This window comes from Canis lupus, chromosome 12 (assembly GCF_048164855.1).
Source record: "Canis lupus baileyi chromosome 12, mCanLup2.hap1, whole genome shotgun sequence".
NCBI lineage: Eukaryota > Metazoa > Chordata > Mammalia > Carnivora > Canidae > Canis > Canis lupus.
In genome coordinates this window covers 26,792,026-26,808,704 of record NC_132849.1, presented here as the reverse complement: position 1 = coordinate 26,808,704, position 16,679 = coordinate 26,792,026, and the positions used below count along the sequence as shown (strand labels likewise).

The window sequence follows — 16,679 nt, the reverse complement described above, 5'->3', positions numbered from 1 at the left end:
CTAAGATCTACTTTGGGATCTCCTACAAGGCTGTAGGCAGTGTCACCCAGCGCTGGGGTCCCTGAAGTTGGACTGGGGAAAGATCTACTTCCAAGCTCCTGTGGCAGTTGGCGGGATTTCAGTCCTTGCCCGTCGTTGGATGAGGGCTTCAGTCCCTTGCCTGCTCTTTTTTGCTGCCAACCCCCGGTTTCTTGTCACAGGAGTCTCTCTGTAAGGCGGCTCACAACACAGCAGGTGGCTTTGCCAAAGCTGCAAAGGGAGCCAGTCTGGTAGCAAGGCGGGCTTACAGCCCTGTGTGGCGTCATCAGGGGGCGTGGCAGCCTTTGCTGCATTCTATTGGTTAGAAGTCAGTCACAGGTCCTGTCCACGCTCAAGGGGAGGGATTCCACAGAGGTGAGAACACCTGAAAGCAACAGTCATGGGGCCATTTAGAGCCTGCCCACCACAGGGATCTGCAAACTTTTGTAGAAGCCTGGAAAGGACATATTTTAGGCTGTCAGACTATTCATCTCTGCCCTTGGAGCACAAAATCAACCATAGACAGGACTTAAACAAATCAGTGTGTTCTAATGGAACTTTATGGACACTGAAATTTGAGTTTCATATCATTTTTACAGTGACAAAATGTCATTCATCTTTTGATTTCCCCACCCTCCCCCCACAACTATTTAAAAATATAAAACCATTCTTAGATTGTGGGCCATACCAAAATAGGCAGTGGGCTAGATTTGGCATGTAGGTCATGGTTTGCCTGGCCTGCCCTCGTCTATCAGTTAGGCAAATTAAATTTTTGTATACCAGATTCTCTTAATATGAGTTATCCAGAATTGGAGGCCGTAAGGCAACCTGTATGCACACGGTCAATTTCTGGTGTTGGCTTTTAGAGATCGTTCAGTTTCTAGACTCTACCCCACTATGTTGAAGGAGGGAGATAGTCCCACATTTGCCTGACCTCAATATCCCTTCACTCTCACTCCGGCAGGTCAGCCACAGAGAAAGGCATGTTTGTCCTGAACTGGCTTGTCCTACAGATAGAAATCATCCTCTGACCAGAACATACAGGCCATTGATGAGGGCACACAAGTCCAGAGGGGCAAAGTGACTGTTCCCCACTACCAGGGCTGGGCCTGGACTCTTAATGTCCCTTCCTGTCTCCCATGTCAGCCTGCACTGCTCTTTTCTTGTTCTACTCTCTCTCATTCTCTCTCTCTTTCCTAACCCAGCCACCAATCCCTCAAGCAGACCAAGAGCTCTCTAAGGCCTGATAAAGTATCTCCCTTTCTTCTGCTCACTCATCCCTTCTCTTCTCACCTCTGCCATTGACTGGGGACTAAGGGATGGGAGCCAGGTGCACAGTGGCACAGGCAGGGGGAGGGTAGCAAGTTCTAACAGAGTCCAAGTGAAATCCAATGGGTATCTATTAAAAAAACATTCACAGATTCTTCTGTGTGAATCTATACTTGTTGAGCCACTGGCTTGGGAGCTGCAGAAAATGTTTGTCCCTGTATATCCTCCAGGGACTCCCCTTCGACTGAGAGGGGCTAGTCCCACATGACCAGTAGCTACTCAGGCTGTTAGCATTCAATTCTAGTTCAAAGGTTTGTGAATAATAAATGAGTAGTTACTCAGGGAAATTACACCTAGAGGCTTAAAATAGAGTTTGTCCCTAGACTCTAGAGTGATCTTTTAAAAGATTAATGGCATCATGTCTACCCTTACTCAAAATCCTTAGAATAAAATCCAAACTCTTCTCTGCAGGTTACAGGCCTTGCCTGATCTAGCCCTGCCTGCTTCTTCGGTCACTCCTAAGCCTGCCTTCATGTTTCCTGCGCCCCCTTTCGTTTCCCAAACAGCCAGGCACAGGCCCACTCAGGGTATTTGCTCTTGCTGTTCTTTCTGCCTAGAATGTTCCTACCAGGGCTTTTTGAAGGGTTGATTCCTCCTCATTCAGGTCTTGATTTAAATGAAGTTCCCTCAGAGGGGCCCCCTCCAACCTCCCCTCTGAAGGAGTCCTGCACACTCTGCTCTGCTGGTCTTTTGGTTCCTTCACACCCTTAATTACCTCCTCCAATCATTCTCTTTGTGGGTTTATCATCTTTCTCTCAATATTGCTACAATACTTATGGTAGAACATGATGCATGGGGTGACTCCATAAATATCTATTGATAGAACCAAACAATGCTTCCCTTCTTTTATAAGAAATAGTTGCAACCCAATTGTCCTTTAGGGTCTAAACAAACCAAGGTACCTCTGCATCATCAATCCTACTCAGCAAAGGAAATGTATAAACTATTGATACATGCAACAACTTGCATGGGGACCTCAAGCAGATTATGCTAAGTTAAAAAAAAAACAATTTCAAACGGTTACATATTGTATGATCCACTTATATAACATTCTTGAACTATCAAAACCATAGTGATAGAGAAGAGATCAGTGGTTACCAGGGCTGGAGACCTGGAGACTGGGGAAAGGATGAGAATCTATGAAGGGCTGGCAACGGGGGCCCTGTGGTGATAGAACAGTTCTGAATCTTGATGGTAGAGGTGGTTACACAAAGCTACATGTTTGATAATTGCACAGAGCTATGTATACACAGACACAAATGAGTGCTTGTAAAACCGGTGAGATCTAAGCAAATTCTCTGGATGATGCCAATGTCAGCTGCCTGGTTTGAGAGGCTCTGTAAGATGTAGGGAGTAGGCTCGGGATAGGCTGGGCAAAAGGTGCATAGACCTCCCTACACATTGTTTTTGCAACCTCCTGTGAATCTATAATCGCTTAAAAATAAAAAGTTAAAATGTTCTGCAAGAACAATGACAAAAAAAGAGACAGGTTTAAATGTTTTTAGCATTAAATTTATTTGTGTAAGCTCTTTTGTTATTGCCATTGTGATACAAAGTGTATCTAGTTCAATGAAAAGCCTTTTTTTTTTTCAAAAAGAGTTGATCAACATGTTTTTCCTCTGATATATATTTTTAAAGATTTTATTTATTTATTCATGAGAGACAGAGAGAGAGAGAGAGAGAGAGGCAGAGACACAGGCAGAGGGAGAAGCAGGCTCCACTCAGGGAGCCTGACACGGGAATCAATCCCGGGTCTCCAGGATCACGCCCTGGGCCTAAGGCAGGCGCTAAATCGCTGAGCCACCCAGGGATCCACACCTCTGATATTCATAAACAATTTTTTTGTCTTATTTTGGGGTTGGTTATTTGTCCCTGGTTAATACCTACTGTGGATAGAGCCGTACAGATTACACAGGGCTTTGACAGGTACCATTTCATTGGAGTTTATTAGTACAGAGGTGGTGATTTGACTGGCCTTTCCATTTTATGGATGAGAAAGCCGAGGCTCAGAAACAAAATGCTATACCTTAACCAAGAGGTAGAGCCTGAGTGATTCAGGGCCCACATGTCCTAATTCCAAATTACCTCCCTTCCCCTTACCACCAATGACACAAGTTTGAGTAACTGTTTGGAGATCTCACATTCATCTAAACATATACTTTTATTCCGACTCTGAAGCCCTATACCCTTGTCTCCTCTAGAGGGGCGGTGGCTTCCAGCCCCAACCAACTCCAAGAAGCTAATTAGCACTTCTTTTTAAAAAACTCAAGGTGGACTAAGAGAGAAAGAGATTCTGTTAGTTGTTGCTCATTTGCGGATGTTTTCCTTGTAAAACCACATCAAAGCAGGGAAGCCCACCATGGACTTGGCCGGAAACCAAAGCTCCGCTGGCCAATCTGAGAAGCGGCAAGTTCCATCAGGCAGAAAACCATTTTATCTTCTGGGCTCAGATTCCTCACTTAGAGCTGATGGAGGCGGAGCATCCCCCCAAGCAGCAAAGCTCTCCCTTAGCCCCCAGCTGTCTTAGGGAGCCCCTGACTTGGGGAGCCCTGCCCTATGTGGGCCTGGTTGAGGCAGGAGATGAGCCCCTGAACAAACCCCACAGATGGTCACTGAGGGCCTACCAGGTGCAGAGCATATGGTGAATGTGACTTTGGGGAGTAACCACATCATATTCAGGTACTGAAAAATGAAAATGTGTTTTCATCTTCCAGAAAGGCATCACCAAACATGTGTTGATTTTGTGGGAAGAGAAACCAGAGGAATCATCCTGTTAGATGCTAAGAGCGTGTTCTACAGGGTGTTGCAGGAAACACAGTAAAAATGCCATGGGCCCTCCTGCCCCACCGTATACCACTCTCCAGGAGATTCCAGCATTCAGAACACAGAGAAACACCGAAGATCTCCCGGGGAGATGTCTAGATTAGATTCGAAGGAAGCGCAGGATTTACAGGATATAGGTATAGGTGTGGGGCATGGAGGGGGAGTGGTGTGCCTACTGAGGAGGGCATTTCAGCAAGAAGCATTAAGGACACACTGCTGCATGTGTTCCCGCCTCTCCGAATGTAACTGTGTTCATGTCTATCTCCTTGTACCCTCTGATCTCCCGGGGGGCTGAGCCCATGGCTTTCATCTTTATGTCTCAATTGTCTAGCACTATACCTGGCACATAATAGGCACAGATACACTTTAAGTGGATGAATGGATATAGATAAATGAATGAATGAATGGGTTAGCCTCTAAGTAATGGAGATTAATCAATGATTCCTGAGCTGTGGAGGTGACACAATTTTATGTTTTAGGAATACCACAGTGACAGCCCTGTGTAAGCCCTGTATTAGGATGAGAGTTGAGGATTTTAATCATTGGGTGTTTTAAATCTGAGAGGGTAAGGCCAATCACTTGAATTCCTCTCACCCCCCAATCTGATCTCTGGTCTTTTAAATAAAGAGCCCAGTGTAGGCTTAGTGCATACAGGAACCGAAAGACCTTGAGTACATTGGAGATCTGAGGTTTCAACTAAATGAGACAGTCACCTTCCCATTCACTGTTCCTTACAGGGACCTTGGACTTGATAAATATGAGTTAAATATGAGTTGATTCATTAAAGAAAAAGACTTGGGAATTTCATACCTACGGAGGTGTGGACACGTTTTGGTTCATCACATCTGATCTCTCTTCCTATGTGGGAAGAATTCCCTACTTATAAATCTTGGTGAGAAGAGCCCACCTCACACTAAGGAAGCAGAAACTTATGAAATTCTTTACCCAGCTGTCCTTAGAGTGAGAGCACGGTCATAAGACCAAAGCTCACAAGTCAGAAGTCCCCACCTGCCTTGGCTTTAGTGAGGTGCCAATGACACCTCAGCCATGAACTTCCTATGGGAAAAATATCACACAGATGGACAGGAGATCACTGCAGATGTTAGTGATAATCCAGAGAACATTCAGCAGATCCAGTGACTCTTCCCTGCTGCCAAAGGACATAGTTAGCTACAGCCCTGCCCCCTCACCTAAGAGATGCCTCCTTAAAGGAGAAGCATGAACAGATCTAACATAGGGGCAGGGCCTTTGACTGACAAGTGAAGACTCCTTGATTTAGTATCTCAGGCTCTAGACAATGCTCATGTCAAAGGCTGGAGGGTATTTGAATTTTTTTTCCTATACCAATTGTTCTAAATGTTTTGAGGAGACTACACTTTGAAGTTGTTTCAGACTAGATGAGAAGTTAAAATCATAATGTAGAGGCTAAAAATAGAGACCCTGGGATCAGACAAACTAGCATTTGGCTCTAAAATCCTCTAGCTGTGTGACTTTGGCACCTGGCATGCAGTGAGTCCACTTATTTGGGGCTATTATTATTATTATCACTAACTGGGGAGACTTTGAGGACTCAGGGTTGGAGAGAAAGAGAAGAGACAGGCTGACTCCAAGAACCCCACCCAAGCACCTGGCTGAGCCGAGGCAGACAGTGGAAGGGGGATTAAACATATTCAGCAGAACCCTGAGGGCAGACGGAGACCCAATGGTAGAAGCTAGAAGGTGATGTGTTTGGCCTCACTACCAGACTTTCTAATAATAATCTGAAGATGTGCCAGGGTCATTCGGTGGATAGTAAATAGTATGGGAAGTATTTAAGCCAGAGTTAGGAAAATGTTTGCTGAGCCATTGGCAAGGGGATTTAAGTGGACAGTAGATTCAATCAAAAGTTTAAACAGTGCAACTTCCCTTTTTTCTTTTTTTATAAGATTTTATTTATTTATTTATTTATTTATTTATTTATTTATTTATTTTTAGACCACAAGCAGGGAGAGGGGCAGAAGGAGAGGGAGAAAGATCCCAGGCTCAGCGTGTAGAACTCTATCTCATCATCCCCAAGATCACAACCTGAGCCGAAATCAAGAGTAGTATGTGAAACCAATTGAGCCACCCAGGCACCCTTTAAAAAAAGATTTTGTTTATTCATGAGAGACACAGAGAGAGGTAGAGACATAGGCAGAGGGAGAAGCTCCCCTTCAGGGAGCCTGATGTGGGACCTGATCCCAGGACCCGGGGATTACAACCTGAGCCCAAGGCAGACGTTCAACCACTGAGCCACCCAGATGCTCCTGAAACTTTCTTTTTATTTATTTATTTATTTTATTTTTAAAAATTTTTTTGAAACTTTCTTTTTAAATGAATCTTTCTGTGAAACCCCAGTCAATGCTGAGAGTATCCAAAAAGCATACTAGGCATGTGCTCAGAACACTGGACAAATAGGGAGAAGGAGAGAGAAAGTTCCATTTGAATAATGCACCAAAATGTTTCCATCAGCAAGACTAGAGATGAGCCACTTTATTTTATTTAGATGAGCCACTTTAATGTCAGTAAGTAGGGATGGGAGCTTCTGGGTCTTCTCAGTATTCAGGGCCTTTAAGGTCTTAATCTGGTCCTGTGCCCATTGTAACAACGGATCTAAGCAGAACTAGTTTAGAGACAGCAGGAGCAAGAGTCAGGAGCCCCCTCACTACCTGGGCCACTATAGGGACTCTGAGGATTCCTCCAGAGACATGGACCCTAGTCTGAAAAGTCCCAGAGAGCCTTCCAGTCCTGGGATTAGGGCAAGTTCTTCCCACCTTTACAACCTGGCTCAAGTCAAGCCTTACTCGAGTTTCATCTGTGATAGTATTTAATTATAATTTATTTTGTAATTTTAACTTTTCAATTTTCCCTTGTCTATTATCTTATTTAACTCTCACAACATTCCCGGGGGCGGAGGGGGGTGGGGGGCTTGAAGGATGTCTCTTTTATCCAGATTTTATCAGTAAGGAAACAAATCTAGATCACATGAAGATGAGAGGTAGGAGCTGAGGGACACGTGTTGGTACCATAGTGATGACTGGTATGCGTGCCAGGGTCATCCATTTGTGCAGCTCCCTTATCCCCCCTGAACCCACTTCAGCCCAAACCCCAATGTATCACTTTTATTTATTTATTTATTTTTTTCACTTTTATTTTATGATAGATTTCTGCTGCTTCCCTCCCCAGCCTTGTGACTTAGGGCTCTAATAGTATTCATGGCCCCTTGACTACCAGGATCAGAGGGGCTAAATTTCTGCAAGAACCTACTAACATGTCAGGAGCTGTTTTTGCAATAATGGTACATGGCTCTCCGCTGCAAATGCCTTGAACTTGCTGCAGAACCCTAAGTATTGTGTTGTTGCTCTTTTATTGGGGTGTACAGAAGCTCCACAGACATAGACCATAGATGTGTCTGATGCCATGCAATCTCCCAGGGTGTACTAGCCAGCAGCAGGGCTGCTTGTTCTATAGTCTAGACCTGTAGAGCCTGCTTTTGCTCCGGGCCCCACTCAAAGCTAGCAGCCTTCCCTAACACCTAATAAATGAACCACAGTGGGATTCCTAAGCATGGAATATATAGCTTTGGAACCCCCAAGAATGTTTACATTTCTTTCTCAGAAGCAGGAGTTTAAAGGTGCAGTAAGTTGTCCTTTTTTTGGAAGGTTAATCTGATCATGGTTCAAACCACTGGACCCTTAAAAACTTTATCAATATAGTCTATCCCTGAACCTGTTACGGTTTTTCCTAGAATGCATGTCTAAAGCACAAGTCTTTTACCATGGAATCCATGGCATTTGCTACTTTTTGTGCATTTGATCAAATTAGCATGATTTTACCAATATGTCACGGAGACCAAGGTGCAGCCTGTGTGCTATGGGATGTTAGTAGGTGTTGCATCAGAAAAGCTCAAGCTCTATTAGCCATATTTTTGCTCTAAAAATATTGAAAATATCTACTTAAGAAAAACACCAGACACATTCATATACGTGCCATTGATATAATTTCGACACTCTGCTTTTTAAAAATGATATGCCATCTTGAAAAACGGTAGGAAGCATTACCTAATACACACATGTGACATCTAATATAGCCTCTATCGATGGGATTGAACAATTGACTCTGGTGTGATTCTTCAATGATCATGATCAGCCTCATTGCATGTTCTAACATATGTTCACCAATATATTGGTGACATGATTCAACATTTTTTGTATCCTAAACATAGCTACTCCCCCATATCATCTTCATGGATCCAGAAGGAAGTTTCAAAGAAAAAGCAGAATCATGTGCTCCCACGCTGGATTTGAATCATAGAACCACACAATTAAGCAGCCTCCTTATGAAGAGAATTTCTAAAAACATTGAGAGAAGAGCTGTTCATAATGAATAAATTAATTCCCAACCATCAGAATAACTACAGTAAAAACACAACACAAACAATACAAAGTAGGAAATTGATCTTTTCTCCTTTGCTACATTGTACTGGTGACAGAAACAGAATATGGAAATACACCTGATGTTGAACCTGATAAAGAAGATCCTAACCAGCCTGTTTGCTCCTATTATTAAGTGAAAAGGTGGTTTTTAAATAATTCAAAAAGAATTCTTTCAATTGAAATAATTTTGAGGGGGTCATATTAATAAAAAATATAAAATATACATATTTAAAACCTTGATCTATTTAATTATTCATGAAATACACTGGCTTACTGTAGAGAATATGGCAATTCTATTCTAAACTAAAAACACAACTTATATAATAAGAAGTATTATATAATACTATATAATTTCTTGCTACAATTAATCTGGAAGACCATGTCCTTCCATTTGGTGTGATCCAAGCGCATGATTCTAATCACCTTGGTGGCCCTTCAATCCACTATACTTTAAAAAATGTAGCTCATCATCATGAGTTGGAGAAACATGGTCACAAGAGCCAGGAGATGTGCGTTAGAGCCTTGGAGTTGGAGTGTCTGGTTTTGAACCTCCTTTTCTGCCATTTCCTACCTGTGAGCCTGGGCAAGTTTCTCAACCTCTTTTAGTCTCATTTTCTGGCTTTGGTCCAAGAGCAGAGCTCCAGTTTCTTGGGGGATAAGACAGTCCCGCTAAATTAATGGTAGCTGTTAATATTTGCCAGATACATGCAGAGTCTGTGATGAGGAAGATTCCACAGAGGAGTGCTGACAGGGGCTGTGGGGCCAGCAGCCTCTTCACGAAAGGCTCACTCATTGTTCCCACTCTGGGGTTTGCCTTCAGCCCCCTGAAAGTGCCTGTCCTGCCCCCCACCCCTGCCAAACAGCCAGAGGGGCCCAGGACTTTGGTCCTATCTTGGTGAGCTGCTGGACAACCCCAACTGTTGTCTCCTTCCTACATTTGTCTTCACCAACGCATTTTGACACTGCCTGGCAACTGGCAGTTTCTCTGGGAGCAGCTGCCTTGCGCTGGTTCTAGATTTTTGCCCTTGATGGGTTCCAGAAACCCTCTGTCTCTCACACCCTGTTCAGGACCGAAGGACATACAACTACCACCACCCCCCACCCCTCCGCAGCTGTTGGGACTTCAGCTGCAGGCAGTCCTGAGCCCTACTACGTAGAAATAGTCTCAGCTGAGGACAGTCCCATCACCCCATGTCCCCCATTCTGGGGTGAGCCCACATCCAGTGAGTAATTGATATGGGGGGGGGCAAACACTGCCCACTCACGCTTTTTTCCTTCCCTCCCACGGGAAGTTTGCCCTAGAATCACCCTTCTGGGTCCCTGCTCCCCCAGGCCATCCCATCCCCCAGCCAGGATCGCCCTGCTCTGAGCCCCTTCCCCCAGGCTGCTCTGCCAGCATCAGCTTTGGAAAGGTTCTCGGGCCAAAATCTCCCTTCCTGGACTTCTTGTGTCAAAGCTCCTGCTTTGTTTTGTTTCTCATGGGGAAGGAAAGAGAGGGAGACTCCCAGAGGAGAGGAGGGAAAAGTAGGGGTGAGAATAATAAGCCTGCACATCTGTAAAGCCTGAGCTAGTTGGCAAAGGGATTTTTTTTATCCACAGTATTTTAGAGAGGAGGAAAAAGTCACGCCTACCTTCAGGCAGTGAAACTACAGGTGATCTTTGTTTTCTTTTCTTTTTTTTTTTTTTTCTTTTTGCTTTTCTGTATTTTCAGGATTTTGGTGTGGGTTGTTTTTGTTTTTTGCTTTGTTTTGTTTTGCGATGAGCAAATAATCAAAAGAAAAAAAACCCCTCCACAATTAAGCTATTTTGAAGAAGAAGGAGGAGGCAAGGTCGGGAGGCTGGAGGGCTAGATCCCTCTCGCTCTCGCGTCCCTCACCCCCCCCCCCACCCCCGCCCCCTAAGGAGAAAGTAGCGCGGTCCGAGGGCGGCGGTGGGCAGAGGAAGTGAGGCTGCGCGAAGCTCAGAGGCAGCTCAAAGCCGGGATTTCTGGCTGAGCAGATTCCCCCATTCTTTGCTTCCAGCCCCAAATCCCACGCTTACTCACTTCACAGCACCTACTTTTAACCTGCCAAATGCCACTAAATCTGCAAATTAAACCTCTGATTACAGAATTCCTTTTGATGTAAAAAAAAATGTGGGGATTTTTAAAATGTAATTATTCATACACTAAGATTTTAATGGTGCTGCTTTTCTCCCTCTCTCGCCTTTTTTTTTTCCAGGGCCGGGTGATTCCCCGGTGCGGGCCTGCCCAGGCAGCACCGCGGGCGGCGCGCAGGAAGGAGCCTGCAGGAGCTGTCTGCTGCCGCGCGGCCGCTCCGCCCTGGGCAGGCTGCAAGGGGTCTGGGCAGCAGCTGCCCCCGGCCTCCGCCCCGCGGCCTCCCCAGCTGGGCGACCAGATGACAGCCACCTGCGAGGCTGGAGGCTGCCGTGTGAGTCCCAAACCGGGGAGCCTGGACCGAGAGCTGAAGTCCTGGCTTCCGCTGCAGGCTCAAGGTCCCCGACACTGGGGCATGGGAAGTGCTTGGATGGGAATGCTGGGGGCAGCCTCTGCCCCCCAGGCACGGAGCACTGGGGAGACGCCCGGCCGGCCCACATTTTTCCAGGCTGTGCCTCACTCCCCGCCTGAGCTGCAACCAGACTGATCTTTCTTTAAATTTTACTTATTTATTCATGAGACACACACACACACACACACACACACACACACACACACACACAGGCAGAGACACAGGCAGAGGGAGAAGCAGGCTCCATGCAGGGAGCCCGACGTGGGACTCGATCCTAGGTCTCCACGAGTGTCGATCCCTGGGGCTGAAGGCAGCGCTAAACCGCTGAGCCACCCAGGCTGCCCCTGATGGATCTTTCTTTCTTTTCTTTTTTCTTTTTTCTTCTTTCTTTCTTTCTTTCTTTCTTTCTTTCTTTCTTTCTTTCTTTCTTTCTTTCTTTCTTTTCTTTCTTTCTTCTCTCTTTTTCTTTTTCTTTCTTTCTTTCTTCTCTTTCTCTTTCTTTCTTTTCTTTCTTTTTCTTCTTTCTTTCTTCTCTTTCCTTTCTTCTTTCTCTTTCTTTCTTTCTTTTTCTTTCTTTCTTTCTTTCTTCCTCCTTTCCTTCCTTTCTTCCTTTCTCCCTCCCTTCCTTCCTCCCTCCCTCCCTTCCTTCCTTAATTTTAAGATTTTATTTCTTTATTCATGAGAGACAGAGGCAGAGACATAGGCAGAGGGAGAAGCAGGCTTCATACAGGAAGCCCTATGCGGACTGGATCCCAGGATCCAAAGGCAGATGCTCAACCACTGAGTCACCCAGGTGCCCCTGATCTTTTTTTTTTTTTTTTTTTGTGGTAAAATACACCTAAAATCTACCATTTTAACCATCTTTAAGTATCCAGGCATTAAGGACATTCCTAATAGTGAATGACTGTGACCACCATCCATCTCCAGATGATTTTCATCCTCCCAAACTGAAACTCTGCACCCTGTAGCACTAACCACCCATTCCCTTCTCTCCTGACCTACCCCCCTACAACCACCACTCTCTTTTCTATCAGTTTGCCTCTTCTAGGTACTTCATGGAAGTGGAGTCACATGATGGTTGTCATTTTGGGTCTGGCTCTTTCACTTATTATAATGTCTTCAGGTTCAACCATGTTGTAGCACAGGTCAGAATTTCTTTTCAAGACTGGATAATATGCCAATGTATGGGTATATTGCATTTTATTTATCCATCCTTCTGCTGGCCGATGCTTGGGTTGCTTCTGCCTTTTGGCTCTTGTGAATAGTGCAGCTTGAATGTGGGTATACAAGTATCTGTTCAATTCTCTGCTTTCAATTCTTTTTTTTTTTTAAGATTTTATTTATTTATTTATTTATTTATTTATTTGATAGAGAGCACAAGCAGGGGAAGCAGGAGGCAGAGGGAGAGGGAGGCCAAGGGAGAGGGAGAAGCATGCTTCCCACTGAGCAGGGAGCCCGATGTGGGGATAGATCCCAGGGATGTGGGGCTCCATTGCAGGATACCAGGACCATGACCTGAGCCAAAGGCAGATGCTTAAGCAACTAAGCCACCCAGGTGCCCCTCTGCTTTTAACTCTTTGAGGTATATACCTGAAAGTAGAATTACTGGATCACGTGGCACAGAATGATCTTTTAAATATGGGAGTTAAACTATTTTGTCCCAACCTTCTCTTGGAGCTTACAATGGTCTGCCTGTTGGGAGTCCCTGCCAGGGCTCAGGGAGCTCATGTCATCCCACCATATTCTTGCACAACTGACAGAGCCAGGGGGTTTTCAAACGCCCCAGCACACCCTACCTCCAAGCCCCTGCTCCAGCTTGTGACACCCCCCTAGAATGTTCTTGAGCTGGCTATCTAGTCCTCATGCCCGGGGTAGCAGCCCCTCAGGGACCCTCCCCTGACCATTCCACCTAAAGCTGGCCCTGTCCCTCCCCTGTCTCCACCACATCTTTACCTTCTGCTTGCTTCCCTTCACAGCCACATCACAGTCTGGACTTACCTTGCTTTTGTATTTATTTCTCTGTTGCCTGCTCCTTGCCTTCCCCAGTATGAAAGCTCTGGAGGAAGAGGCACTTCATAAGCCTGCACCTAAAGCCATGCCTGGCTCATAGGGTCTGTCTCCTTTGGCTTGGAGATGGCCATCTTCTCCCTGTGTCTTCACATCATCTTCCTTCTGTATATGTCTGTGTCCTAATCGTTTTTTAGAAAGACACCGGTCATATTGGATTAGGCCCCCCCCCCCCCACAATGACCCCATTTTAACTTAATTACCTTTTTAAAGACCCTATTTCCAAATACAGTTACATTCTCTGGTACTGGGGTTTAGGACTTCAACCATACAAATATTTGGAGGAGTATAATCAGTCCACAATGGCTAATAGACCATTAGCTAGACCCTACCATCCTTTGGCAAGATACTTGACTCAATACCTCTAGGAAGCTTTAATGGACTGTCCAACACTGAAGCAGTGACTTCTCCCTTCCCAGAACTACCACAAGAAATTAACCACTGCTCCCACCACTTCATGTCTGTGTGGGCATATGGTACATGTATGTTTGTGCAGATGCATGTTTGTGTGTGGAGAAGGGCGCACATAGGTCTTCGGCAACTACTAGAGAGTGGAACCTACCTTTTTCTTGAGGATGCCTCCTCATGCATGGTACCAAGCACATAGTAGGGGCTTTAAAAATACTTAATATTCAGCTGACCACTGGCCCCAAACCTAACTGAGAACAATATATTTTATTCTGAGGAATCCCATCCCCTCCTTCTGAAGAACCATTGCACATAAAAGATGCAGCCTAATGGGGGCGGGGGGCAGTTTCAGAACCCAGGGGTGTGGGAACCAGGAAGGAACACAGAGAATGTGGGGCCAATACCACTATTCATAGGCAAGGACACTGCAGCATGGAGAGGGGGTAAGGTATGTCTGACAGTGCCCGGCCAGATAGGGGCAGAAGCAGGAGCCAGAATGGGGCCTTCTGATTCCCAGGCCACTCTTCTGTCCACCACAAGCAGCACCTCTGTCTCCAGGATAGGCCTAGAACCAGACCCACACACTCAAACATAGCAAGCGATCTTTTATTCAGAAAAAAGTGGGGAGAGGGGGCATTCTGGTTCATTGAGAGTAACCACTTAAATCGGAAAGATGATTTTCAAAGAATAGTGTACACCAAAAGGGAAGATTCCAGAAACGAAAATGGCCTGGTTCAGATGAATCCCTTGGTTTAATGATGCTGCTGGCCTCACTGGTGTTGGTGAGGTCTCAGTGTCACTATCCTGAGCACCATCTCCAGCAGCCTGTCCACTGTGAGGTATGTGAGTTTGGGGGTCCCCTGCAAGTTGAGATCTACAACAAATTTCTAATCTGAACATGCTTACTGACTCCATTTCTCTTTCCTCAAACTGAGAGCAGATAAAGGCCCCACCCAGTTTCCTTATTCACCATATTTGCACCATTACCATTTTATTTATTAACCAAATTTTCACTATCCCATCCTCTACATTACCTCCAAAGTATTCTTTCTAGAATATAAATCACACCATCTCAGTCCCTTCTTCCAATTATTTTGTCCTTCACCCTGCTCACCCACATCATCACCTCTAGGGGTGAGCCATAAGCTCTTTAGAATCACCTGCAAGCTGTTCCTGATACAGCCCCTGCCTCCTTGTGTGTACACACTCTATCACTAGGATGCATTTAACTATAAGGCATAGAAAACAACTCAAACAGATTTAAATATAACCTTTCTTATGATTGCCCCTCATTAGAGGCCCAGAGGAAGGAAGCTGAGGGACGTTTAGTTCAGAGGTTTATAGCATTGCTGAGAGCCGAGGGCCTTGCCCCATCTCTGCCATTCTCAAGGGGACAAGGTGGCTGCAGTGGCTCCAAGTATCTTTGCCTCCCATTCTAATGTCAAGAGGCAGAACCGATCCTGGATGAACTTTCCCTTGCATCTCACGGGCCAATGCTAAGTAACAGGCCCCGTTTGAAATTGGCCTGGGCAACAGAGTACCGTGATTGGCTTACACCAGCCTGCATTTCCCCAAGACCCAGGGCTCATCTCAACTTTTTCCTCTGAAGCCTTTTCTATCTCACCCCTGGCAGGGCTACTGAATGTCTCCTCATCCAGTTATTCAACATAAACTGAGCATCTGAGAGGTGCCAGGCATGGGGACATGGTAGTAAGCAAAATCAGACATGGTGTTGCCCTCATTTTGTCCCTATTTCTATTAAAGGACTCAACATATTTATTGTTTTGTGGAGCGTGTGATATTAGGCAGCTTCCTCGTGTATAAAAGGAGGATAACACTGTCCACTTTATTGTTGCCAGAGTTAAAGATAATACACACACCGAACCCCAGGATGCGCCCAGTTTGTAGTTGATGTAACTCTCTACAGATTTGTTTCCCCCAGATGAAGGTACTTTTCTGGTGTGTGATCTCCTTTGACAGGCTAGAATAATATTTTCAAATGCATAAAATAAAGTACATGAGATCAGAAAGGAAACCAATTATACTGAGAGGCCGTTATTAAAATATTTTAAAATACTTGTAATATAGAAACACAGTATCTGCTCTTTATTGGTAGTTAAATAACATAATATAATGTCCAATCTAATATTATTTCAAAGTGGTGGTGAGTGTTAATAGTATTTCATAGTACCTACCATTCCTATAAGGTCCTGTGAGAATGTCTGACTTCTGGTTCTGGCAAAGTCCCTGGTGCTGCTATTGTTAATCTTTGGTTGCCAACATTTACATTTTAAGGAAGTACTAACTTCTAGTCATAGGTGAGGGAAAATAAAGCTGTAGTTTTCTCCCATTCAGGTTCTCACACCTCTCGAATTCTATCCATGGACCCTTTGGGAATTATTAGGCCTCAAATTCAAAACCTGCCCCTGGAGCTGGGGGTGATATGGCCTATTTTCCCCAGGGCCTGAAAAGACTATCCAATAAGAACTCAATATCCATAAGACTTAGTAAATACACACACACACACACACACACACACATATAGAAAATGAGAACATACAGAAAGGTGCAGACTGGGCTTTCTTTTCAGACCCTAGAGTCTGGAAGTGCTTTAAACAATTTCTTTTCACTTGTGGCAGTGCTGTGTATTCAATTTCTTTCATATTCCAAATTTTGTAAAATGGCTACTTAAAACCTGCAGGGAACTACCCAAAAGCCAATGACTAATCCCAAGGAGAACCCCCAGCCTAGAAGGGGCAGCCTGAGTGTGCTCCTAGGAGCTAGTAGTGTGCAAAGTGAGAGAGTCTCAGAGCTCTCAAGCTGACCTGACTGACTAGCCCTAGACCTTGGCTAAGCCAACTCTCTCCTCTCTGAGGTTTCGTGCTCATCTGTATAAAGCACAGGTTGAGTTTCCAAGATCTATAAAGAACTTATTAAACTCAACACCAAAGAAACAAACAATCCAATCATGAAATGGGCAAAAGACATGAACAGAAATCTCACAGAGGAAGACATAGACATGGCCAACATGCACATGAGAAAATGCTCTGCATCACTGGCCATCAGGGAAATA

General features: G+C 44.9%; 1 long non-coding RNA gene across 1 annotated transcript; it reads left to right on the top strand.

Moving 5' to 3' along the window:
- Positions 1–326: 326 nt before the first annotated feature.
- On the top strand, positions 327–8,816 carry LOC140601347 (uncharacterized). Its single transcript, XR_012004360.1, has 3 exons — positions 327–393; positions 4,062–4,307; positions 8,414–8,816. It is a non-coding gene; the product is annotated as an uncharacterized lncRNA (long non-coding RNA).
- The last annotated feature ends 7,863 nt before the right edge of the window (positions 8,817–16,679 follow it).